Source organism: Callospermophilus lateralis, unplaced genomic scaffold (assembly GCF_048772815.1).
Source record: "Callospermophilus lateralis isolate mCalLat2 unplaced genomic scaffold, mCalLat2.hap1 Scaffold_43, whole genome shotgun sequence".
NCBI lineage: Eukaryota > Metazoa > Chordata > Mammalia > Rodentia > Sciuridae > Callospermophilus > Callospermophilus lateralis.
Window position 1 is genome coordinate 1965444 of NW_027514380.1, and position 25243 is coordinate 1990686.

The 25243-nt window shown below is 38.7% G+C and overlaps 1 protein-coding gene across 11 annotated transcripts in view; it reads right to left on the reverse strand.

Annotated features, from left to right (window-relative positions):
- Nucleotides 1-15287: 15287 nt before the first annotated feature.
- The window catches only part of LOC143640649 (uncharacterized), a 48861-nt gene continuing 38905 nt past the window's right edge, over nucleotides 15288-25243 (reverse strand). For 6 of the 11 annotated variants that reach the window (XR_013155061.1, XR_013155051.1, XR_013155058.1 and 3 more), the window contains one exon: nucleotides 20828-21982. The gene's annotated coding sequence lies outside the window, so the exon portion shown is untranslated. Of the gene's footprint in view, nucleotides 15500-15838; nucleotides 15982-19188; nucleotides 19530-20827; nucleotides 21983-25243 lie in introns of those variants that run through there. The other 5 variants (XR_013155053.1, XR_013155054.1, XR_013155052.1 and 2 more) reach the window with 5 other exon arrangements.

Below are 25243 nucleotides of genomic sequence, written 5' to 3' on the forward strand. Positions count from 1 at the left end.
AGGAAAAGAAATGGAATCACAATTCAACTGGCATTTATTGAGCATCTCCCATGTAGTAGGTACTACTGCTCTGGACCCTTGCAATTTTTCAGTAAGAAAAGCAGGAAAGCCTACTCAAGAGCCAACTGAACCCAAAAGGAACATAGTAAAAACATAATAAAAAAGTAAACTACATAGCATGTCAGAGGGTTCTCAGTGCTGCAGGTAGAAAGAAAGAGTAAGGGGTACATGGTGTTGGTGGAGAAAGTTAGCAGTATTAAACAAGAGTGTTCCAGTAAAAAGAGGCCATTTAAGCCAACCTGAAGGAGGAGTAGTTGGTCAAATTACTTTCAAGATGCAGGGAACTACAGGAGCACAGACCCTGAGGTCAGGGTGGGCTTGGAGTGTTCACAGAATACATGGATCAGAGTGAAGATGGAAAGTGGGGGAATGTGAGAGAAGAGGTCACACTTCCTGTGGATTTTACTTTGAGCCAAATAAGGACATGTGGCAAGGTCTTGGGCAGAGGGGTGAAAATATTGGACTCGGTTTTGATAGAGTAGCTCTGGCTGTGTTCGAAGGGGGCCAGAAGGGAAACAGTGGTACTATTATGGGGATCCAGGACAAAACTTTAGCAAGGGGATAGCAGTAGAGGTGGTGACAAATGGCTGGATTTTGCACATATTTGAAAGTAAATACATCAGTATTTTCTGATGAACTGGATTTGGTGAACTGGATTTGGTGTGAAAGAAAGAGGAAGAAGAAAGACTCCAAGATTAAAGGTAAAACAATATAAAAAATTCAAAGTTAGTGAGAAGGAAAGGGAGGGAGGGAGGAAAAGAGACAGAGAAACGGAGCCAATGAAAAGGCAGGTAGTCTTTGTATGGGGGCGATTTATCAGTATTATTTAAAATTTAAAATCAAAATATACTTTGGTTCAACTATTGTTTCAAGAAATCTGTCTTTCAGAGATACTTGCCCATGTGCACATTTATATGTAAAAGGACTTGCTACAGAGCTGTTTGTAATAGTGAGAAGCAGAAACAACCTCAACATACAGCATTCGGGGAAAGTTTTTTATATTATATAAACTATAAACCACCAAACTATAAACCACCATGTCCCATGGATCTAAGTGACATATATCTACACAATGCTCTCCAAGGAACATTGTTAAATGAAAAGAAAACAAATAGTGGAGTAATATATGAACCAGGTGAAAAAATTACATACACGGTTTCTTCTTCACATATATGTAAACACCCAGGGCCAGGTATGGAGTGACACACAGGAAACTTTTCATAGAGCAAGGAATGATGACAGAAGACATCTATTTTTATTTTCTTAATATGTTTAAGCCTTTATTGAATGCTGTTTCAATGAAACACATTGAAAGAGATTATTCTATCCAATTTTTCTTAAGTGGAAGTTTTTTTTTTTTTTTCTTGTTAATCAACTAAATTATTCACTACCTTCCTTAGAGGTCCAAGGACGTCCTGGCCTCACTCTGAGGTATATCCCTTTCCTGGTTAGGAAATGAGTGTGGATTGGCTGGGGTCTCAGATGGTCAAAGACAATCTATTCAGAAATGCTCTGGAGGAACTGAAGGAACTGTGAATGATACACCCTCAAAGAATTTGTGAGCCTACCCTGGAATCCTGGACCACTTTGGCACTTCCTGTATTTTGTGGCAGATAGAGGTAAGACTTGGAATGCAAAGAACTAAACTCCAGACTACCTCTCCCCTGAGGCTCCGAATCATCTGTTTCCTCATCAGTTAAATAAGGGATAAGAGCCATGGTCCCAGGAGAGATGATGCTAGAACGGCTTTGCAGTGGCAGTGTTGGTGGAGGGGGCTGAGGTCTCAGGCTGCTAGGGCTGTCAAAGTAGGAGTGTCATTCTCACTCCAAGCCAGGGGGTGCTATGTTGTAGGACCTCTATAAATATGTTAATAAATGCATTTGCTGCAATTCTAGGAGGTATTTTTTCAGGCTAATCTAAGTATTCTGTGGATTTTTTTTTCTAAGTTAAGTTTTTGTGAAAATGGTCTTTCTGGATCCATTTAGGTTTCGTCTTTTCTTTCTTCAAACTTTACTTTCATCTCCATCCCCAGTGGCACCTGTTTGCAAGAGTTCTCAAAGACAGAATACCAGCAGTCCAAGTTTGCCACCTATAGGTGGACATTTTCATTACATGAGTTTCCCTGTGGCCCAGATAGTGGACTAAAGAAGCAAACAAAAACTAACTGCAAATGAACAAACAAACAAAAAAAAGTCATGCTCAAAACTCCTCCATGACTTTGACATCGACCTTACTCTCCACATTTCTGTTTTCATTATCCCATAAGAATTGATATTAATCAGGGTCACTAGCAATGATTTTTGTGATTACAAATCCATACAACTTAGGTTATATGAAAATTTATCTAAATGTTTTATCTTTTCTTCTTAGGATTTTATAATACTATTTCTTTCCTCCCCTTTTCCCTGACATTGTGCCTAGTTCAAATGATCTATTTCTTTAAAAAACAAAAGAACATGCCTATCACCCTGCCTTCTTTCTTATAGTACAGGAGGTGACACATGGACCTGTGAGTTATCAGCATCATTCACATGCTCGACTGATATTAGTCAGTGGAGGAAAGAACCCAGGCCTTGTTTTACCTCTGAGCTTCATCATTGCCTCGCTCCTGAATATACATTTCCTCATCTGCTGTGCAGTCCTTTCTAGATCTAATAAGCTAGGCTCTATGATCTAAATATAATTAAATTATAATAGCTCACATTGATTAATCTTTTTATACCTACCAGGCCCTGAGCTAAGCACCATCTTATTTGATCTGTTTGACAAAACTGAAGTAGGTGCCACTATCACAAGTAAGAAAACAAAGAAATATGGTCTTCCCCAACTTACAAGGAAATGAATGCTAGGCCAGAATTTGAAAAGACAATCTGACTACTGAGCCATTGAGCCTTGAGTCACTGTAATATATATCCTGCTAAGTGTTGTCCCCTTTCATATAGATCCTGTGGATGTCTACCTATGTATTCCAATAATGTTGTCACCACTACTCTTGGAGTAGTGTTTAGAATATTTAGTAGAGTATTCAACCTAGTGAGCTAATTTGAATCAAACAAGAAAGTTGGCTTTATTTGTGTTTGGATGATGCCAAGGTAAGCAAACATCTTAGCCAACTGATGTTTTCTTTCTTTCTTTCTTTCTTTCTTTCTTCCTTTCTTTCTTTCTTTCTTTCTTACTTTCTTTCTTTCTTTCTAAAGCCATGCTAGGGATTGGACTGAGTCACAACTACTGTTTTTGTTCTATCTGCATTCCACATATATCAAGCTCCTAAAAATCTATATAGAAAGAGACCAAAGACATGGGTCTGCAAGACAGCATGTGCTGGGTGAGGGAGCTGTGGGAACTGTTGAGGGTCAAGAAAGGAGCTCCCTCCCAGGCAAGTGCTTGTGAAGGAGGAGTGGAGCATAGGAGAGACAGCATGGCATGTGAGAAAAGTGAAGAGCTGGGGAAGTGCAGTAGGTATGTTTAACCAGAGAGGAGGGTGTGTCTCTGGAATCAGAGAGAAAGAACATGGAAGTCTTGTGCGCCAAGCCAGGTAGTACAGAATTCCCTTGGGAATGGGAAACTTCTCTGAGCAGGGGTCTTGGGTGGCCTTGCTTGGATCTTCACTTATCTTTTCTCACTGAGCTCTTAGATAATTTCCTTGATGCTTAAGGGACTACCCATCACCCCATTGGCTGTTCACCTTTCCTTATAGCATAGAGCCCTTCACATAACCCAGACCTGTATTAATATGCCACACACATGTGCTTACTGGTTCTTTGCTTTAGGACACTCAGATTCAGCATGTACTGAGTGAGTTTCTCATTTGTTCATGGTCCTAACATAATGGAAGACAATAAGATCAAGTGCTGAAGGATATTGTCAGATCCCCATTTCTTCTTTCTCTCACAGACCCCACAAATCACCAAAACCTATCACAAATGCATCTTCCATGGTTAAAGCACACAGACTTTGGGGATGAACAGAATTGAGTTTGGATCCTGAATGTCATTATTAGTTGTGAGGCCTTGGCCAATCTTATTGAGCCACATTTTCACCATCTATTAAATGGGCAAAATGCCTACCTTACTTTCTTACCCACAGAATTAAATGAGCTACATGTAACAGAAGCTTGCAGTGATATTATGGGAATTTTTATTTTCAATATTCAGAAAGTGTCTTTTAGATCGAAGGTTTCTGAACAATCTCATGGTAGCTAAGTGCTCTTCCCCAAGGACCTCCTACATATCCATTTTCTATCCTGTCTACTCTGCAGCTCTGTGCCCCAGATGCTGAATATAAACAGAGTCCCAAGAGGAAAACTGGACTTCCTCTATCTTCTAGTTTGATTTAATCAGGGGGCATCCAATGGAGAATGGAGGAGAGAGTTTTTACTGTTTACAGCCATGATTTGACCACTTCATTCCATGAACTTGACAATGGTCACATTCTTCTCTGGTACAACTCTGATGAACAGCCCCTATCTATGGCTTCAGCACTCACCAGTTTAGGGAATCCCTTCTCTTTTCTTGCCTCATCATGCCCAGGGCAAGACCCTGCTGTTGCTGGTACCCAGTGTTAATTACTCTTTGGTGGTACCCGGAACACGGTCCCATTTCTGCACATAGGCCCTCCATTAAACCCTTCTCAGTTAAACCTTGTGCATATGCTCATCAGTTTGGGTTGGAATTGGGCTAGAATAATATACAAATGTCCTTTTGGAAAGGATCATCTGGTGGTGGCCCACAAGATGGCTCAAAGGGATGAAATCTATCTGGAGAGAGTTCTGGTGAGGGCCTGGGTTAGAAGCAGCAGGCAGTGAAGTGAGGGTGGAGAAGAAGGGCAGGTGAAAATGTACTCTTTGCTGTGCAGCAGGCCTACTTCTGCTCCCAGCTACATTGTCTAGAGGACACAACTCTTCACTGAATATTTCAAATGCCAAATGTCATTTTTAGGTGACTGAAAGATAAATCCAAGAAAGGGAACATCTGATAGGCTCCCATTGTTCCAGTGAAACTTTAATCCTGTTTCGGCTGCTCTAGTCCTGTCTCAGGTCTAGGTGTTGTTGATGCTGTTTTTAATAATAAGGACCTTAAAAGCCTTTGGTTCTCTTCCAGCAGAATCAAACAAAAACTTAATCTCCATATTTCCAAAGTACTTCACAGATACATCAACTTAAGGCTGTGAGGACTATGAGGGCAGGGAGGAAACATCCGGGTTAGGCTTTGTTCCCCCTCAACTCCCAGGCTCCTCCCAGGCCCCAGGCCACCATATTCTTACTTTACCTAAGCCCTGGGGGAAGCGCAGCTTGTTGTGAAGTTTGGAGAGATATGGGATCTTATATTAAGTATCAAGAAGTAGGTGGAACAATTTAATCTAGGTAGGTTGGAGAAGTGGGTAACTTGGTCAGTGCTCAGGACTGTCTGCATCTCATCAGTGTGCCACCCTATCTTAGTCACCTTCACCATAACAAATTTGCGATTTGATTTAAATGAGATTATCTTAACTGAAGCATACTTTGCACTCTGTTATTTTTCTTCTGGCTTTATATGCATCCATCCTACCCACCCTCTTTCTTTCTGGCAGAAGCAGAACCTGCCTGGGAAATATGTGGGCACAGCAGGAGCTACTGGGTGAGTGGGTGGTGGCTACCTTTGTGTTTGCCACGTGCTACACAAATTTTCTCTTTTGTCTTCTTCCCTGGCTTTCACTCCCCATATTTCAAAACTAGGAAATTCATTGTAAAACAGCTCTCATCGATGCCTGGATTAAAAGATGGTCTGACAATGCTGTGATAATCTCAAAAGGAGAGTGAGACCATGTCCCAAATAAACTCTTTCCTTTTTGTTTTTCATGTCTTGATCTTATGAGCCTTGACTAGGCTCGATTAAAAACAATGGCAACCTCTTCAAAGGGGAACACCAAGCCCTTTGGGCTCATTCTGCTCCAGGTTCTTGCCATCTATCTGCCCTTGACAAGTGCCAGGAGAAGTCAACAGGTGGTTGTCCAAATATGAATGAAAAGACTTAGCTCTAAAACATTGCTGTCTGAGAGGGTTTTTAGACTTTACTTCTGTGGTTTTGGCAGTGACAGTGTGTTTCTTTGCCAGTATGAAGAGAAATTTGACCTGTGTCTCATCTCATTCATAGATGCCTCCAATGAGTCCAGAAAGGACATCATTAGAAACAACTTTATCCTTTATCTTCCCATACGTACCAATCTTGTTCTTTTCCTAGAATATGAAGAAATTTCCCAAAGAACTGAGCCCTAAGCATGTATAAACACCATGAGTGTAGAAAGATTTTGTTCCTCAGCCCTTCTGATGGCACGACAGAGATTAGCACTTGATAACCTTGATGGTTGTGCACTTCTGAAGTAAGTAAAAGTCTCCTAATGAGCTCCTAAATTAAGGAAGAGAGGAGGCCCAGCTAAGCTCCACATGCTATTAGCATCAGAAGCATGGCAAAGCTACAATTTAGCACTAATCTTAACAGCTTATGAATGCCAGAAAATGATGTAAACTGAAGAATAAGTCTATCAAGCAAAAACCGCAGTGCCCCCTCTATTAGATAATTAGTTCTGTGAGCTCTAAGAGAACTAATTTTCTACATTAAAAAAGAAATAAATTACTGCTCCCAGGTGAAAGGGGGAAAATTATCATCAAGTCATAAATGTCTAATTAAAACTTTGAGAAAAGCAGTTAGCAAAATAAAGCTATGATTTAAGCTGTTTCAGGCTGAAAAAGAGACGAGAACAACTTTTTACACAGTTTAGTGAACACCATCCATTTGTGATCCAGCAAAGCTTCATTTGTGTGAAAAAGACTTTCAAACTTCTCTTTGTGCACTAATTTCCAAATTGATGACTACAGAATCTCAGTATCATCTTGTTTTTGGCCAAATCTGTTTTTACCTAAATTGATTGTGTCAGGTTTTTTTTTTTTTTTTTTTTTTTTTGCCATTTCCAAAAATTAAACTGTGTCTCCAAGAATGTTTGTCATCACAGAGGGAAAACATTCTTTAGGTTTGAAAAGGAATTCTGTGAAGAAGTTTTAGAAGCAAGTGGGCAAGCTGGGCATAGTGGTGCATGCCAATAATTCCATGTTCTCAGGAAGCTAAGGCAGGAAGAGGGCAGTGTAGGTAACTTAGTAGGACCCTGTCTGAAAAAAAGAAACACACAAAAAGGTGGCAGGGGTGAGCTGGGAATTTAGCTCAGTGGAAGAGCACTTGCCTACCATGTGCAAGGCCTGGTTTTCATCCCCAGTACTGGAAAAGTAAAAAATTTAAAAAAATTTTAAAAAAGTAAAAAATTTTAAAAAGTGCATAATAGTTGCATTGATGAACTAAGAATAGCCTATGACAATTATTGTTTTGCAGGAAATAACATTAATTTAATGTTATTTAAAAATTTGGCTAAAAGTCAAATTGACTTATAATTATTTCTTTTAAAACTAAGCATCTATATAATCAAATTCATAAAAGTCCTTTTTATATACTTTTTTAATTAAGTTATACATGATAGTAGAATGTATTTTGACACATTACACATTTCTGGAGCATAACTTCTCATTCTTCTGGTGGTACATGATGTAGAATAACATTGATCTTGAAATTATATATGCACATAGAAGGGGTAATGTCTGATTCATTTTACTGTCTTTCCTGTTCCCATTCCCCCTACCTTCCCTTCATTCCCCTTTGCTTAATCCAAAGTACTTCCAATCTTCCCTAACCACCGCTTCCCTTATTGTGAATAAGCATCTGCATATCAGAGAAAACGTTCAGCCTTTGATTTATTTCACTTAGCATGATATTCTCCAGTTCCATCCACTTATGGGCAAATGCCATAATTTTATTCTTCTTTATGGCTAAGAAATATTCCATTGTGTATATATACCATATTTTAGTTATTCATTCTTCTGTGGATGGGCACCTAGATTGCTTCCATTGTTTAGCTATTGTGAATTAAGCTGCTATAAACATTGATGTGGCTGCATCACTGAGTATGCTGATTTTAAGTCCTTTAGGTATAACCCATGGAGTGAGATAACTGAGTCAAATGGTAGTTCAAATTTCAAGTTTTCTGAGGAACCTTAATACTGCTTTCTGTATTGGTTGTTCCAATTTGCAGTCCCACCATAAATGTATGAGTGTACCTTATGAGAGTCTTTTTAATCAAAGGACTATTGTTGAAATTTATGCAATTGCTTTTAAGATACTAGAAGAAAAGAGAAAATCTTTTGCTTCTCCTTTGAAAAAACACTGGCATGCTGAAGGTCTCCTTTTAAATTCTTTGTTCTTATGAAAATATCTCATTTCATTTTCCATGTCTATAATTATTGGCTAAGAAAAATTATTTCCTTGCACTTATTTTCCATTTTATCTTTACTCTGTCTTCCTCAGCCTATTGAAATATATGGTCTCTAAATTTTAGAGATTTTGACTGATTTTGAATTTTGAAATTATTTTCTTGTTGATAGATAGCTCTTAGGTAGCCAGGAAGGTGTTATCACAGTAAATAGAGATAACAAGCCCTAAAAGAAATCAGGAAATGTCTGAAGTCCTAGATTCTAATTCACTTTTCAAGATATTTTCTCATAGAATTTCCCAGTATCTATCAATTTTAGTAATATGGAAGCATCATTGCCCTCAGCTCTGAGTTAGTCTTTTCCGATTTTCCTATCTTCACATGCCACCTTCGTCCTGTGTCTAAAACTCACATTGACATCTCTGGCACCACTGGAAAATTTTCAAAGCTCCAATGTTTTCAGAAGGGCTGATTTAGAAAGCTGAATTGCTTGATGTGCATTTATAGAACTTTTCCACAGGTTTCCTATTTTTGTGGTGAAGCAATCAACATGGGTGAAAGGATTGCATAAAGCTCTGGTCCTTGCTGAGTTATGAAATTATCGCCTCTGTCTCACACACACAGGTCAGTATACTGGTGCCTCACAGGGCACTTGGAGTGCAGAGGTTGGAGAGGTAGTGTTACCGCTGTTGACCGGTGACCCTTGGGGAAGTCCTTGCTTCCCCAATGTTGAAGAATAACACCAAAGAAGCATGTTGAGGCAAGGTCAGAGTAGAAATTAGAAGTTTATTAAAGGACAGCAGAAAAGACTTCTACCGGAGGAAGAAAGGGACCCAAGAGGTGGAATCTGTGGAGGTGCGGTTGTTTCCCCTTTTTATAGTTTTGGTTATGGAATGTAAGGGAAAATGGTTAGGACACAGGTGGGCCAAACAAGTAGTCTGGGCAGGAAGGACTTAATTATCACTTTTTGGGATGGGCTTTTCACTTTTCTGGGATGGGCTATCTTCAAATCTTTTGGGGGCTGATTCCTGGGTTCCATTAACATTTCTTTGGGGTGGACTTTGGCCTAGGGCCTTTTCAGGACTTCATTAACATTCCATGAGTTGTCTTGCATTTCCCGGAATCATTGTCAGCATGGCCTCCATTTTAGATTTCACTCAATATTAGACCCAATTTACCTAACTACACTGACTACCTAATTTTAAATCTGCCTTCAGTAGGAGGGTAGGTAGTGGTGGTTTCTTGGAAACAAACAGCATTCACTGGTCAAGTTGTTTACATGATCTCTTTAGAAGCCATTGGGATAGAGTTAGTGGGGCCTGGTGATTGTGACCACACAGTGGGGGAAGATAGGGTTCCGGGCAGGAAGGACTCCATATGCCCTACCTGGCTCTGAACTCCCAGAACCCCAAAGGGTGGGAGACATGGGTGGCCACTGTGCTTAGTGCTGTAATGCTGAGACCTGTGAGTTTTCCATATTTGAGTTTGACTAGCCAATCTCAATGGTCAGTGTACCAGGGTAGATGCTACAGCTGAATTAGATATTTTGGGGTCAAAATTTCAAGTCTTGCCCTTACCATGTATTATTTGCATGTAGAATTGTATGTGAGTGCTGTGTACCCTGTGTTTAACCCTGTGAAAGGAGGTGTTATGATTTCATCATATAACTTGGAAACAAGATTCAAAGGTCTATGACACACATGTAGGAAATGGCGGGGACATGGCTTCCCTCTAGGCCAAGCACCAAGTCCTGTGTTTGTTCTGCCACCCATGGGTCTCGGTAAATGTTACTTTCTCTTCAAGAAGATTCCTCAAAGTTTGAGACAATATGGGAGAAGGAGAGTGGGGGAACAGGTAACCCCGGTAATAATCTGAGGAAGGCACTGGTACTTTATGGGAACATGCTGCAAAGGAAAGATGTGATTTCCAACCCGTCCTTAATGCCAGCCAAGGTCAACCTGAGAACAATTTGCAGTGGAAAGTTACATATGGGAAATTCTGCAGCCTGATCCTAATTAGGATCTAACCTCTTTCATCTGGTGAACTTTTTCTTTATTCCTTCACTGTAGAAAATGGACTGTAATTTGTTAGTGAAATCGCATATTAATATATGTAGCCTTATAATTTGTGGATGATCTAGAGAAAATAGTTTTTCATTGTAAAAATTGGGCTTTTGTTTCTAACTTTCCTTTTTTTATTCCTCCAAAATAATTAGTGCTTTAAATGTGCTCTTTAAGTCTTATAATAAAGGAGTGAAGAAGGAGACCACCTACTTCTTCCAGAGCCTTCTTTCATATCTACCTGTGTGTGTAATCTTCATGGCTTTGTGGTTTCAAATCAGGGATAGTTTATGTATTTCCCAGAGGACATTGAAGTGGAGGCTGCAGCCCCAGAGAAACTTACAAACACATGAAATTAAGGCAGAAGCACATGTAGACAAGTGAGAGAATAGGGAGTCAACATGCCCCAGAGAGTGCAGGTTTATAACCGTGATCTGACACCACTCTGGGGGGCTTCTTTGCGCCTTTGGACTCTTATTTCATGGATATTTTGAATGGGGAGGAGCAGTGATTGTAGAAGTGCTAGAAGCAGACCAGATGCCCAGTTTCTCCATGTCTTGACCTCTTCCCTTTCAAACCCACCACAGGCTGCTAGATTCCAGGCAATGGCTCTTTATTTGGAGGTGTTTGAAAATGACATGATTCTGTGTTCTGTTAACAGTAGAAAGGGCAGTTCCACTGAGGAACAATTCATTGAGCATTTAAGTGTCATGCCTTGGGAATAAAAGATGAAGCAACCCTGCCCTGGGTTGGTTACCCCCACTGTCCCAGGAAGACCCACAGGCACTGTCAGCACCATGGGCAGGTGCCCAGGGGAAGTGCTGGGGAGAACAGGGAGTGGACATCTGGCCAGTCAGACAGGTGCCTCTGGAATATATTTGAGGAGGAGAAAGGTCACAGAAAGAAGAGGCCGCAGGCCTTCCAACAGAGCTGGGCCTGGATGTGTGGGCAGCATGAGGGAGTGGAGAGTGAGGCAAAATGGGAGGTCTCCAGCGGAGGCACAAGGCTGCTGGCACTAAGGCCTGGCAGGAGTCTCTGAGACCTGTGAAGCCCAGAAGGTAAAAGGAGAGGGATTCTTCAGTTTCTCAGGCTTCCATTAAAACAAAACAAAACAACAACAACAAAACCAACTCCTAATTAGATGGTTTATAGGCACGGAAATTCCCTCTGGCCTCACAGTTCTGGAGGTTAGAAATCTGCTTTCAAGGAGTCAGCAACTTGGGGAGGAAGGATCCTGGTCTCATTTGATTCACATCGCCCTTGACTTTGGCTTCAGTGTCTGCGGCCTTGTTCTCTTGGTGTCCTCCCGGTGTTTCAGGCCATGATCCCTCCACACATGTCTGTCTCTGTGTTCAGACTTCCCCCTTTTTATAAGGACACCTATCCCACGGGATCAGGGCCTCCCTGATGACCTGTTTGTACTTGATTGCTTCTGTTAAAAACACTATTTCTGATTGCAGTTACATTCTGAGGTACTGAGAGTGAATACTCCAACATCCTTTTGCTGAGAGAGGAGTGGGGAGAAGACACAATTTCAAACATATTAGGCATTAAAGGGGAAAATAACCCTGAGATTTTTTAAAGCATAACCAAGCAAGACAAGACCTCTTTAACACCCCTCCACACTAACCACCCCCCTCCCCCACAAAAAAACACAACTTTTTTTCTGCCTAAAGCAGAATGCAGGTCTACCTTTGTTTTAATCATTCTCTATTACAGACTCATCCCTGGTGACCATCTTCCTCAGGATCAGAGTTTTGTGGAGGATTTGAGGGCTTTGGGCAGCAGTTGGACGATTTCCCCAGACTGCAAACACTTTGGAGGACCTGTTCCTTCTTGGAGGAGGGTCTCCCCATGGACCCTCTTCATGGATGGAAAATCACTTTCCCCCTAAGTTGTCCTTGGCAGGAAATGAGAACTTTTCCCTCAACTCCCCATGGAATCCTCTCCCTTCACATACACAGCTCAGGAACCGCTTGTGAAGGAAACACTGCATTCATCTTTTGGCTTTGTGTGTTGGAAGCAGGCTATGATTTTGAGCATTTTATTTTTTTAAAATGTTTTAATTAGTCCATTATGGTTATACATAATAGTGGGTTTATTTTGACAGAGTCATATCTTCATGGGATACAATTGGCTCTATTTCAGTCTCCAGTACTTTCTCTTCCCTCCCCTCCTCCTTCTTCCTTTTGTCCTTCTTCTCCTCTACTGGGCTTCCTTTTATTTATTATCATTTTAATTCATGCTTTATAGACATTAATGAAGATGGTATTCACTGTGGTCTATTCATATGTGTTCATAGCATGATTTCATTAATTTCATTACGAAGTTCCTCCCTTCTCAAGTCCTCCCTCCTTCCTTCTCAATCCCCTTCCTTCACTCCACTAATCACTGCTCTATTTTCAGGGAATCCATCTTTTCTTTTCCCCCCTCATGTTTGAACATATTCTTTGATCCAACATTTGAACCGACATTTTTTTTGTCCTGATGGTTATTGAACCTAGGGCCTCATGATAGGCATGTGCTGTGCCCCTGAGTTGGATCCCCAGCCTGAAACCAACTCTTTTCAATGAAAAATTACTGTGTGAGCACGAGGTTACAAAAAAATTCAAATGGTGCAAAATATTAAACATGAAGTTTCTTCCTCCAGTCCCCTCCTCAGAAGCCACTGCTCATAAATTTTTGTTTGCCTTCCAGAATTATTCTATGGAGAGCATTGAGTTCTTTAGACAATACACACTTAGTAGGGAACATGTTGTTAAGTGAATAGCAGTCTGGGGTGGAGGCTGGAGAATATTCTCCAGCAGTGGCTGTTAGACGTCAGGGACCGAGTTTTGCCATAAAACACTTTGCCTGAAAAATACCTCTAATTTCCAAGATTCTGTTAGTACTTTGGTCTTTTTCATGTCAGCTTTCCTGCCAAAGGAAGGCATTTGTCTCCCTAATGAACTGCAGGCAGGAAGGATGTTCTGTAACCTCACTTTGTTCTGATTACCTTCACTGGAGCCACAACTGATCCTTTGAAGAGAAGATGGGACAATGAGCATGAGGGGTGCTTGAGAAAGCTCTATTGAAATGTTCATTTTCTCCTGTTAGTTTGTCTGTTTTACTCCTTAAGTCCATTATTTTAAATCTGTATGCGTTGCACAGATCATTCTCAAGCACTTCCTCTGTACAAGGCTGTGTGTGCAGGTGAGGAGACAAGGTGAACTTGTGCCTGAGAACCAAGAACAGTCCTGGCAGAGGTGGTGGTGACTCACTGGATGGAAATGGTGCAGGACAGGGCCAGGTAAACCATCCAGGGCTGATTCTTATTGTCTTTTCTATTCTGAAGCATCTGCACAGGTCAGTTTCGGTGGAAGGTTGGACTTTGTATGTATTTCTTCTGATGATGCATATGAGATGAAATCTATTCTGAGAGGGATACGGATTGATTCTAAAAATGATTCAAATGATGAAGGAATTTTATACATGATCTTTTTTTTTCTTGAATAAATCTTAAGCTGTGATGAAATAGTGACTGAGGTGCTTTGACAAGTCTGACATCTCTTTAAATAGATCCCCCATTTGGGTGTGCATAAGAATGACAGCCATTCGAGGCAGTTCATTGCAGGGTGTTGCTGTATTTGCATTTTTCATCAAAGCCACCTTTTCTTATTTAGCACTTTTATGTCTCAGTGAGGGTGGTGTTGGAGGTAGTCATGTTGGAAGAAGTTGGCTTCTATGGTTGTAGCTAAAACTGGGAAGTAATAATTTCCTGGGATTTCTTTTCCTATCCATGTGATAGGAAATATAAAAACATAAAGAAATATGGTTAGTATGAATACCCCAGGGAATACCTTTTTACATCCAAGATACTCTAAGGGAGGAATGATTGTTAATGTCAGCTTTAAAATTCTGTAAATCAAAAATAGAAGAGAACCTTAAAAACTTTTGTCACACCATGAAGCACTGTTAATTTATGTTAGCATTTTATCCACCCTGGTTTGCTAGGAGAGAGAATACAGGACACATTCCCATTGCTTAGGAGATTCACTAAGAGACACGGGCAGCCCAGGGGCTTCACTGTGCACCTTTGGGCAGAGCTTGCTGTGTCTCACTGGAAGAGCAGCAAAAGAGGGGGCTCTTGACTGTTTTTCATGTGATTCCCAGGGAATTCTCCCAGAGGATATCTTCCCAATCACAAAAATCACAGGAGTTACTGGGAAATTTTGCAGTTGAACCTTAGTTTAGAACAACAGAAAAGCAAAGAGCATGCTAACCATGTCATCTTGATATCTTTAGGGTAATTGTGAGAAACTGTTACCCTGTGTACCTCAACCTGGGTTTGAAATATGTTCTGTGGCTGCCTTCATTCTACAATTTCAGAATCACCTGCTTAGAAATAGGGGCTGGAGGTGTAGTTCAGTGGTACAGCACATGCTTAGCATTCACAAGGCTTTGAGTTCAATTCCAGCACCTCACCCCCCCAAAAGTCATATTACTCTAGGCAAATCATTATTTATTCTGTCTGATTTCTTTTGATCCTTAAACTAAAATTTGAACTTGAATATTGGTTACCTATGTGCATTTTTTTTTCTGCTAGGGATTGAACCCAAAACCTTATGCATGCTAAGCACATACTCTATCACTGAGCTATATCTCCATCCTGGCTATGTGCATTTTTATTAAATTAAAATGATAAGATCAGAATTGGGGAAAATTTTGTTGCCGCAATTATTTGTAGTATCATGCATATAAAAGCTCATCAACTTAAAAATGAGCAAACTGTGCTATGTTAATACAGTGTGATAAACTAATTTTGTGTGAAAAAAAGTTTAAAAGCTTGGTAGGTACTTCTGTATTAGTTATTTATTGGTAATAAACCCCAAACATGTTAGCTTAAAAAAATACACATTTATTATCTTGTAGGTTCTGTTAATCAGGGATCCTGGAAGGATTTAGCAGCTCATTCTGGCTCAGAATCTTTGATGAAGCTGCCTTCAAACTCACTTCTTGACTATTGGTGCCTCTCAGTAGATCTTTTTCCACAGGGCTGCCTCATTACATAGCATGGCCATATCAGCTGACTTCCTCCAAAAGGATGAATCCTAGAAAGAATAAGAGAGATAACCCAAGATAGAAGTCATAGTCATTTTATGACCTAACCTTCTAAGTGGCATCACATTAAATATTCTGTTCACTTAATGAGAGAAAATTCCCCAACGGTGTGAAGAACAGAAGGTTGGGATCATCAGGGGACAAAGTGGAGGCTGTTACAACTGATTACTATTTTTAATGTATTAAAATAAATGATAAAATAGTATAAAATATGAAAAAATTGTAGTAACATCAATAATAATATTATTAAAAGAAACATATGAAATTTGGGTGAGGATTGGCTCTTGGAATAGAAGGTAGGAGCAGGATTGGGAAAGGGTGAAGAGTACCTGTAATGTTTCATTTCTTTTTAAAAGAGTGAATATGGGGCTGAGGATTTGGCTCAAGCAGTAGCGCACTCGCCTGGCATGCTTGCAGCCCAGGTTCAATCCTCAGCACCACATACAAACAAAGATGTTGTGTCCGCCGAAAACTAAAAAAAAAAAAAAAAAATATTAAAAAATCTCTCTCTCTCTCTCTCTCTCTCTCTCTCTCTCTCTCTTTAAAAAAAAGTGTGAATATGAAAAATGTTATAATTCAATAAATACGGGAGACAGTGAATAAATGTACATTAACATTTCTGTATTTTTGATAGGTCTGCAATATTTCACAATACTAAGGAATGAGCGAAATACAAATAATTAAAACCCCTTCATCTATTTTCTGTGAGCTCACTGGGATGGGCTTCAGATATTTGGCAGAGATGTGAGAGATAAAGGAGAGGGAATCTCTGACTGTCTGGTTATCTGTTTTGCTTCGGTTTCACTTTATTGGAGGTTCTGGTGTTACTAAAGGACCACTATTCAGCCAACCAGTAACATTTTAGCATGTAATAGACAGTCTTACATTGAGTGATATGGAAGCTGACTCACCCTCACACTCTAACCCTACTCTCCCCTAATTTAGGGATATGGATCCTGGCAGGAGAAGGCATAGTTAAGTTTTCATGAATGGAAATTTGTTTCTGCACTTTATTTTTAAAGATTTGTAGAAACAACAACTTTCATCTCTAGTATTTAGTAGGTTACTGAAATAAATTTTCAATGAAATGAACTGGTGAAATGGTCTTGAAACATTTCTGTTTATAATATTCGCTTTTGCTTATATAATTCTGGCCGCATAGTGTTTTGTAATGAACTTTAAATGAACATTTAGATGATATTGTCATCTTATTGTAATTCATTGTTTTTCATTAAATATACTTGAATAATTTTTAATAACACCTTTTTTGTATTAAGGTAAAAATACGCAACATAACATTTTCCATCTTAAACATTGTAGATAGATGGTATGAGGTACATTTGCATTCCTATGCAACTGTCACCTCCTTTCAACTCCAGAAGTTTTCATCTTACAAAACTGAAACTTTGAACTTATTAAACAATAACTCCTGATTCTCCCTGCAGCCCTGGCACCACCTTTGTACTTTCTGCCTTAATATATTTGACTATTTTAGGTACCTCTTATCAGTGGAATCATATGGTATTTTATTTTTGGGGGGGGGCTGGCTCTTTTCATTTAGTATAATATCCTCAAGGTTCATCTATATTGTAGCATCTGTCAGAATAATATTTCATTAGATGTTTCTATGTCACATTTTACTTTTTCATTCATCCTTTGACATTTAAGCTGCTTCTTAGGTTTAGTTATTGTGAACAATGGTGCTATGAACACAGGTATACAAGTATCTCTTCAATACCCTGCCTTCAAATGGGGGGGGGTTATATACCAACTAATAGAATTACTAGATCATATGGTGATTTTATTTTTAATTTTTTGAGAAACTGCCATCCTGTTTTCCAGAGTGGCTGCATCAATGTATGATCCCATCAACAATACCTCAGAGCTCTCATTTTCTGCATCTTCACCAACACTTATTTCCTGATTTTTTTTTTTAAATTAGGGCCATCCTAATGGGTATGAAGTGGATCTCATGTGGCTTTGATTTGCATTTCTGTAATAATTCATTATAGTATTTTTTCATGTGTTTATTGATTATTTTCTTTAGAGAAATGTCTATGCAAGTCTTTTGTTCATTTTAAAATCAAGTTGTTTGTTTTTGTTATTGAGTTTTAGGAGTTCTTTATGTATCCTAGATATGATTTGTAAATATTTTCTTCTCTTCTGTGGGTTGCTTTCCTTTCTTTCATTGCCTGTGTCCTTGGTGTCAGACCCAAGACATTATTCCAAATGCAATGCAAGGCATTTGACTTCTAATTACTGTTGCCACTTCTCTGTTTGTCAGGTGGAACAGATCTCCTATTTGTCCACTGAATCCATAAAACATGTATGTAATTGCAGCTTGTGTATACTCCACATTTTCCTTTTTCATTTAACATCTCATTGTTGTCACATTATCTTCATCTGATCTTTTTTTTTATTTAAATATTTATTTATTTTTTAGTTATCGGCAGACACAACATCTTTGTTGGTATGTGGTGCTGAGGATCGAACCCGGGCCGCACGCATGCCAGACGAGCATGCTACCACTTGAGCCACATCCCCAGCCCCATTCATCTGATCTTATTAAAAGATTTTTGTTATGACAGCATTTTCCTAGTTTTTTTTTATTATTGTAACTGGTAATGTTTTTCTAAATTCCTTTTTAGCAGTTTTCCTGCATTTTAATTGGTGTTTTTCCTTTATGATTGCTGATTCATGGATTTTCTGGAATGAACATGCAGATTGCATCTCTGTGAACAGTTATTTTAAATATGCCAGGATTGTTCCTAGAAGATTTCCTAAGTAAAAACTGATTCCAGTCAACTTACTTAAATTCATTCTGAATTACCTCAGACTCTGTCTTTAACACATTCAATATTTATGCAATGCATCCCCAGGAGTGTTTCAAGTATATTGTTTGAGGATGAGATAAAACATCCAAAAATAATTAACACTGTGGACAAAGATAACAAAAGGACAAAACTGAAATAGAAGATGCAGATGTACAATTGTTTGCAGCATGAAAAAGTAACAATTAATTGAGAGTGATTTTTTTTTCTGGGCAGGATTGTTGCAAACAGCAGCAGGTTTGATGTTTATGAGTTGCAGAATTTTATAAGATGGACAGAAACCAGGATCATCACTGTGGTGTTTTACATGATCTGGGTACAGTTATGTTTCTGTAATTGATTAGAATTGTCCATGGAGAATGTTCTTTCCAGCAATCTTAGGATTTCTTCAATGTTTCAATTTCTCCAAAGGCCACTTGTAGGGTAATGTGTTTATAGAGGAATGAATTTTCTAAAGGATCAGAAAATAAGATTGAGGTTTTACAAAGATGTCTATATTATTCTCATTGCCTCTGCTAACAGAAGCACTATATTAGAAGCCAGAGGCCTAATCTGTTCCTCCCTATTTTTTTGTTAGAATTAAGTTTCAGAAGTTGGATAAAATCATATAAAAATTGTTGCTTCTGAAAGTAAAAGATCAAACATTTGCTTTTAGAAGGAAAGGGTTTAGATTTTTAGTGAATATAGTTAAATTGATTTTCATGCTTATGTAAGCATGGGAGGAACACCACTCCAAGGAAGATTGGGCAGAGTGGTATGACTTGCAATATTAAACAGAGTACATAAATGCTTTTAAGGACACTACAGAACTTGCTTAACCATTTTATTTCACTCTAGGTGTAACAAACCTTATGATCCATACACTCAATGAGAGTGTGAGGTACCCCATATTCCTGCTCTCAAAAGTTCTTCTACTCCAGAGAGATCCCCGTTTCTGCTGATTTGGACATCAGAAATGGCCCTTAGTATTCTGCGAAGTGGTGAAGTTTGTCTCCAGAACACAGATGAGTAGAAATGAGGCAGTCAGACCTCTCTGGTCTTTCTAGGGGCTGTGTACTATCCCATCAAAACCTGGTCTCAGGAAATACCCACAGAAAAGCTCCAATGAAGTAACTCACGTTTCCATATGTGTACTGAGCTACACTGAAAATATAAATTCATTTGCATTTCAGAAGTGGAATACCTATTCCTGAGAAATGGAACACAAATACAAAAATTTATTGTTTTTGGTAGAAGTGGAGATGGCAAAGTGTGTTCTTAGTCTACTACCTTACACATAAAATCAACCCTGAGAATGACATTATTCTTAGTTTTACTAACTTAGACTTCCATTCACATTTTGTTTGCTATTTTTAATTATTTATAATTTTCTAAGCATTTTCACATAAATGATTCATTTAATGAAATTGATCCAACACTTGCTGTGTGAGAGGAAGCCTGAGCAAGAGTTACCTCTGTTTTTATGGGTGAGGACATGGGAACAGAGGGGAGTCAATAGGATAAATTACTCTCAATCTTTCAAAATGTGGTTGGATCACCAAATACAACATGGGGTGAAGTAGCAACCCAGAAGCTCATTAAAAAAAACATGTCCAATCTCAAGGAATTTTAGGGATTCTTTTTGTTGGTTTCTGAATTACAGAAAAGTGATGGAATTTCTTACAGTGGTCCATGTTATGCTTTGAATATACCTTGCTGCTCTGTCACTGCAATTTATTTTTAAAATGGACATGTTTCTTTCTCTCCCTCTTTCCCTGCTCCTCCCTAATCTCTCTGTCCCTAATCTCAGGGGAAACAGGATTACCTTTCTTCCCCATCCTAGGGAGATGTCCTTGAGCATACATCCACCATAGGAATGACTTTGGGGATGGTACCAGATCTCAGAAATGACTATCTCCTAAGTAAATTACAACTCCAACAGAGAACAGGTGGAATGTAGCCTTTGATTCACCTCTTAAAAGTCTCCTGCTCCTTGATGTGCAGAATCACAGCCTCTGGGACAGGGCTGTGCTTCTTCTTTGCTAGCAAAGCAATAAACCTTTTTCATTTTTTCTCAAAATGATCTCCTTATTATTGGATTGGCATCAGAGACAAGGACTGAACTTTTGGTAAAAAATTCTTTATAAACTTTTTTGAGTTGTGAGTAACCCTTTGGTGTCTTGCATAATCTTTTAATACAGTGGTGTTATTGTGTAAGGAATTGATAATAAAACATTTCTGTACTTGCAAAAAAAAAAAAAAAAAACAACCAATCAATCACACAAACAAGAACTGCTTCTTTTGGCATAGAAAATATAGCTTTTCTTCATAAGCTGTTCCTATTCCTTCTAGATCCCTGGTGAAATCATGTTGTGAAAGACAGTAAAGCATATTTCTGAAAATACTAATGAGCTCAAGTAACACAGATAAAGATGCACACTCTTGGTAAATAGCCCATAATCAGGCCATTTTTTGTATTGTAATTAGAAGAATTTATTTGAAGATAAAATTGAAGTTATCAGCATTCTTTGTTAGAATTTTAAACACTTTCATGCGATATTGATTTCAGATATTTAAAGAAATATTCAATGACTTGTTTCCAGTGTGTCCTGGAGTTTGGTAGAGAGAAACAGTTATGTTGAGGAAGATAATGTTTGATTAATGAAGATTTCCATTGATAGTTTGCCTATTCATTATTTTTTAACCATAGTGTGAAGTTTGATTTTTTTCTCATTTTAATCCAAAATTTATCTTCTATAATTTTATTTTATTTATTTAAAAATGTATCTTGTTTTTAATGGACATAAAATGATTGTACATATTGATGGAGTACAATGAGGGTCTTGATGCATGTGTCCATTATGCAACAAATTGCATCAGGGTACTTAGCATATCCATCACTTTATATGTTTGTTCGTGGTGAGAATATTAAAAACTTTCCTTCTAGTTATTTTGAAGTAGTCAATAAATATTGCTGTTTTGAAATGTTTGATTAATATTGCTAGCCATATCACTACTGTGCTATAGAACACCAGAACTTATTCCACCATTTTAACTGGACTGTCTCCTGAATAAATGGTGCTGGGAAAACTGCAGAAGAATGAAGTTAGACCTCATTGCTCACCAAATACAAAAATCAACCCAAAATTGCTTAAAAGCTTAAATGTAAGACATGTAATAATAAAACTATTAGAGACTCATTTTTTTTTGCCAGTTCACTCTGTTTTTTTTTTAAATTAACCCATATATACAATTTGACCCAAGGCAGTTATAAACCTAGAACTTACATATCCAAAGAAATTGTGTCCTTTTAGGTTGCTACTTTTGGAGAATATGTGCCAATCCTGACATGTTGTCATGAAGAACACTCTTAGGACTTCTCTTTTTTGATTGTCTTTCATGTCAATTCACAAGTCATGAGAAAAGTAGTTTCACTTTTGGCAGTCAGCATTACTCTGTGTTATCAGCCTTCTCCTTCTCAGAAATTATTTGGTTATTTCCGAAGTTTCATTCATCCCACAAAGGAATAACATTTGACACCTTTAAGGGCATTTTGAAAAATGGGTCATTGGCTTTGGTGAGTTCCAGAATTGGCTGTAGCAATCTAAAAAAATAGGCTTTCAGGACAACCAAAAATCAATTATTCTCAGAATTTTTGAGAACCTGGAAAGAAATAACATAACAAAACTTCTTAAGCTCAAAATATTTATTTCTTGTGTTGTCTAGATTTAAAACTTTTATTTTTAATTTATCTTTAAAAATTATTTATTTATTTTAGTTGTAGATGGACACAGTATCTTAATTTTTATTTGTTTATTTTTATGTTGTGCTAAGTATCAAACCCAGGGCCCCCTTCATGAGAAGCAAGTGCTCTACCACTGAGTTACAACCCCAGTCCCTAAAATTTTTAGTTTTGAAAGCAGGAAAAAAAGCTTATCGAATGCATGTCTTTGAAACCAATTTCTATATTCAGTTAACACTTATTTGAAAGCTAAAAACTTAATTCAAGTTCATTTTTCTTTTTGAAAAGAAGGTGGTTTATGACGTATTTTTTGCCTACTCACTTTGGATTATTTCTGAAAGGCAGAAGGCCCAAATTATTACCAATCCTTATTCTTTAGATATATGAAGCTTATGTTTAGGAGGCAAACTAAAATGGTCTTATTCATTTGAAATTTTAGAATACTTGTAATATCCAAGATCTATTGCTATATAAAAAAAAATTCACTCTCCTTTGCCTTAAATCACCATCATTGTTATCATCAAAATACCAATTAAGTAAATTTTTCCTTGACAGAAGATATAAGAAGATCTGGTTAGTACTTAGTTTTTGTTGCGCCTCTAAGAATAGCTGTGATTTCTAGAATAAAGTGGAGGTGTGTGGGTATTTTATTATTCATCTGAGTGCCCATGAACATTTAGTGATTCATGAAATATTTATTGAGCTATTGTTAAGGTGAGATTGCATTAAATCACCAAGTCGATGTTAAAGCAGGAGACAAAAACCTTATTCATCAGCCATTGGTTCAGATCCACCAGCTGGCAGGCCAAGGGGTAGGCTGCAAGTCTATACCTTTTAACTCCCTCCTGGGATTTGGGTACACTTTTTGTAGTCCAAAACCGTACTAATCATAAGTAGCTGTTGCTATGATTCAAAACAAATTTCATGAGATCTAAAATCATAAGTAGAAGGGGGAGTGGGTCAAAATGTCCCTAGTTGAGTACAAGTTGAATGGTTACTCACATTTAGACAATCAGTCTTGGAGAGGGTACATTGTCCAAGAAAAATGATAACCAAAGAGAGAACAATTTTACATTGTATAAGAATTGCCATTTTGTGTTGCCAAATATGCTTTGCTAAGCAACTATTGATGGGTACAGAAGTGGGGCTTTCCCATGGGAGAAGCAGTTTTTACATGACAGGGAGTCTCAGGGGAAGATGGAGTCTGTTTGGTCTTTGACCATATAGAGTGGTCTAGAACACTACCACAAGCCAGGACATGCTGTCAGTCCTGGTTTTACAGTAAAAGACAAAAGTGACAAAAATTTCTGCCTTCCTGAATCTTAGTCAGGAGAGACTCCTGCTTCAGTAATAAACTAAAGGATATTTTTATAGTGGTGATAGAAATGATGGAGAAAAAACAAATAGGACAGGAGAATGGGTATGACTGATGGGCATGGCACTTAAACTAAGATGGTCAGACATGCCTAACAAGGCAGGGAAAAGCTTTCCGACTGAGGGAGTGAAAGGGCAGAGGGTTTTCAACCAGCAGCAATATGACCCATGGTTTGATGTGAACTGAGCAGGAGGGAGAGTAAGGAGATAAATGAGAAGGAGGTGAAGGGAGGAGACAGCAGACCAGGCAGGGCCTTGGAAGGCACTGTAAGGATCTGAGTTTTATTTCTGAGAAAGGCATTGGAATCTCTTGAGCAAAGCAGACTCCTGTTAAGACTTAGGTTTCAAAAGGCTGACTGTGTAGAGAAAAGATTTGTGAAGGGGCATGATGGGTGGGAAGCCCATCAGGAGGTAGCATGCAAGGGGTGGTAGGGGTGGAGGTGTCTGGACGAATTCAAGGGTGTAGCTGAAAGGGTTTGCTGACAGATGTGGAAGATGTGCTTGGGAAACGACTGCAGTTTTCCAAGGACGCTGATTAGTGATTCACTACAAGGGCATGCTGAAATTTGAGGGGGAGGGCTGATTTTGTATTTTGACTTTGTTAAAGTATTACTTGTGTGTGTAATATTTGGTAACCAACTATCTCATGTCACTGTATCTTCTTCCCACCAAAGCCATCTGTGGAATTTGAAAGAACAGGAAAAGGAGGGTTTCAGATCTTGTATTCTAGTTGGTCCTACATGCAATAGAAAATGTAATAGGAATAAATTACAAATATATAATGGGGATATATGTACACATACAAATACATTAATTTACATTAATGGATGTGGCAAGGGAAAATATTGGAAGGAAACAGGCTGATTCTTACCAATTAGTGTCTGCCCTATCATCACCCACCTCAATACAGGTGATAGCATGGGATCTAGGAGTGAAGCCAGATAATTTACTTATTCATTACCTATCCTTTCTAGTTGCTCACTCAGATCCTTACCTCCTACTCTCAGAGTTTCTGCCTTCCTGTTTTGCTGAAATACTTAACCATCACTAATGACAACTACATTCAAAGACCCTTGACTTAGTTCATGCTTCCTTGACCTCTTGCCTATTTGTTACCCATTAACCACAACAGACATGGATGCTTTCCCTGTTAGGTTCTTGGGTGTCTCCTCTTTCTACTGGTTCTCTGTTCTACTCTCAAAATATTCTTTTCAAAACCTTCTCTGGCCCCTCAGGACTCCTTACTAAGGAATACTCTGTATTAAATTATTTTCAGAATGTTTTTTCCTTGACTTTCTTAGTCATACCATTCCTACATGTACATCAGATTGATTTTCTAAATAAAGTTTCTTCAGTGTCAAGCCCTGAGCACTGGTGAATTTTCCAAGAATTCCATGGCATGTGCATGAGGTTTGCAGTCTTTACTAACTCAAGGTTACTTCACAGACTTCGGTTTTTGTTTGCTGGACTCTTTGAAAATGCAGACCTCCCTTTCCTCTGAATGGAGCCTCCGCTGCCATGGATGAGATGGAAAGCCTTCCAATATGCTGGGCCCATCGACCTCGGATTGATCTATTTTGACCCTCAGCAAGCAACAGATGCAGGAGTTGGAGGCACACTTCCTGAAGGACCCCTATCCATCCTACGGTACCATGGTGGCCCTGGCCTCCAGCCTCAGCCTAGAGGAGCAACTGGTGCAGAATTGGTTTACGGTGCAACAGAAGATATAACCCAACTCTGAACGAGGCTGTCACCCATTTGCACAATGCCTCGGGAGGCCTCGCGCTCATCCTGGGCACACTCTACCT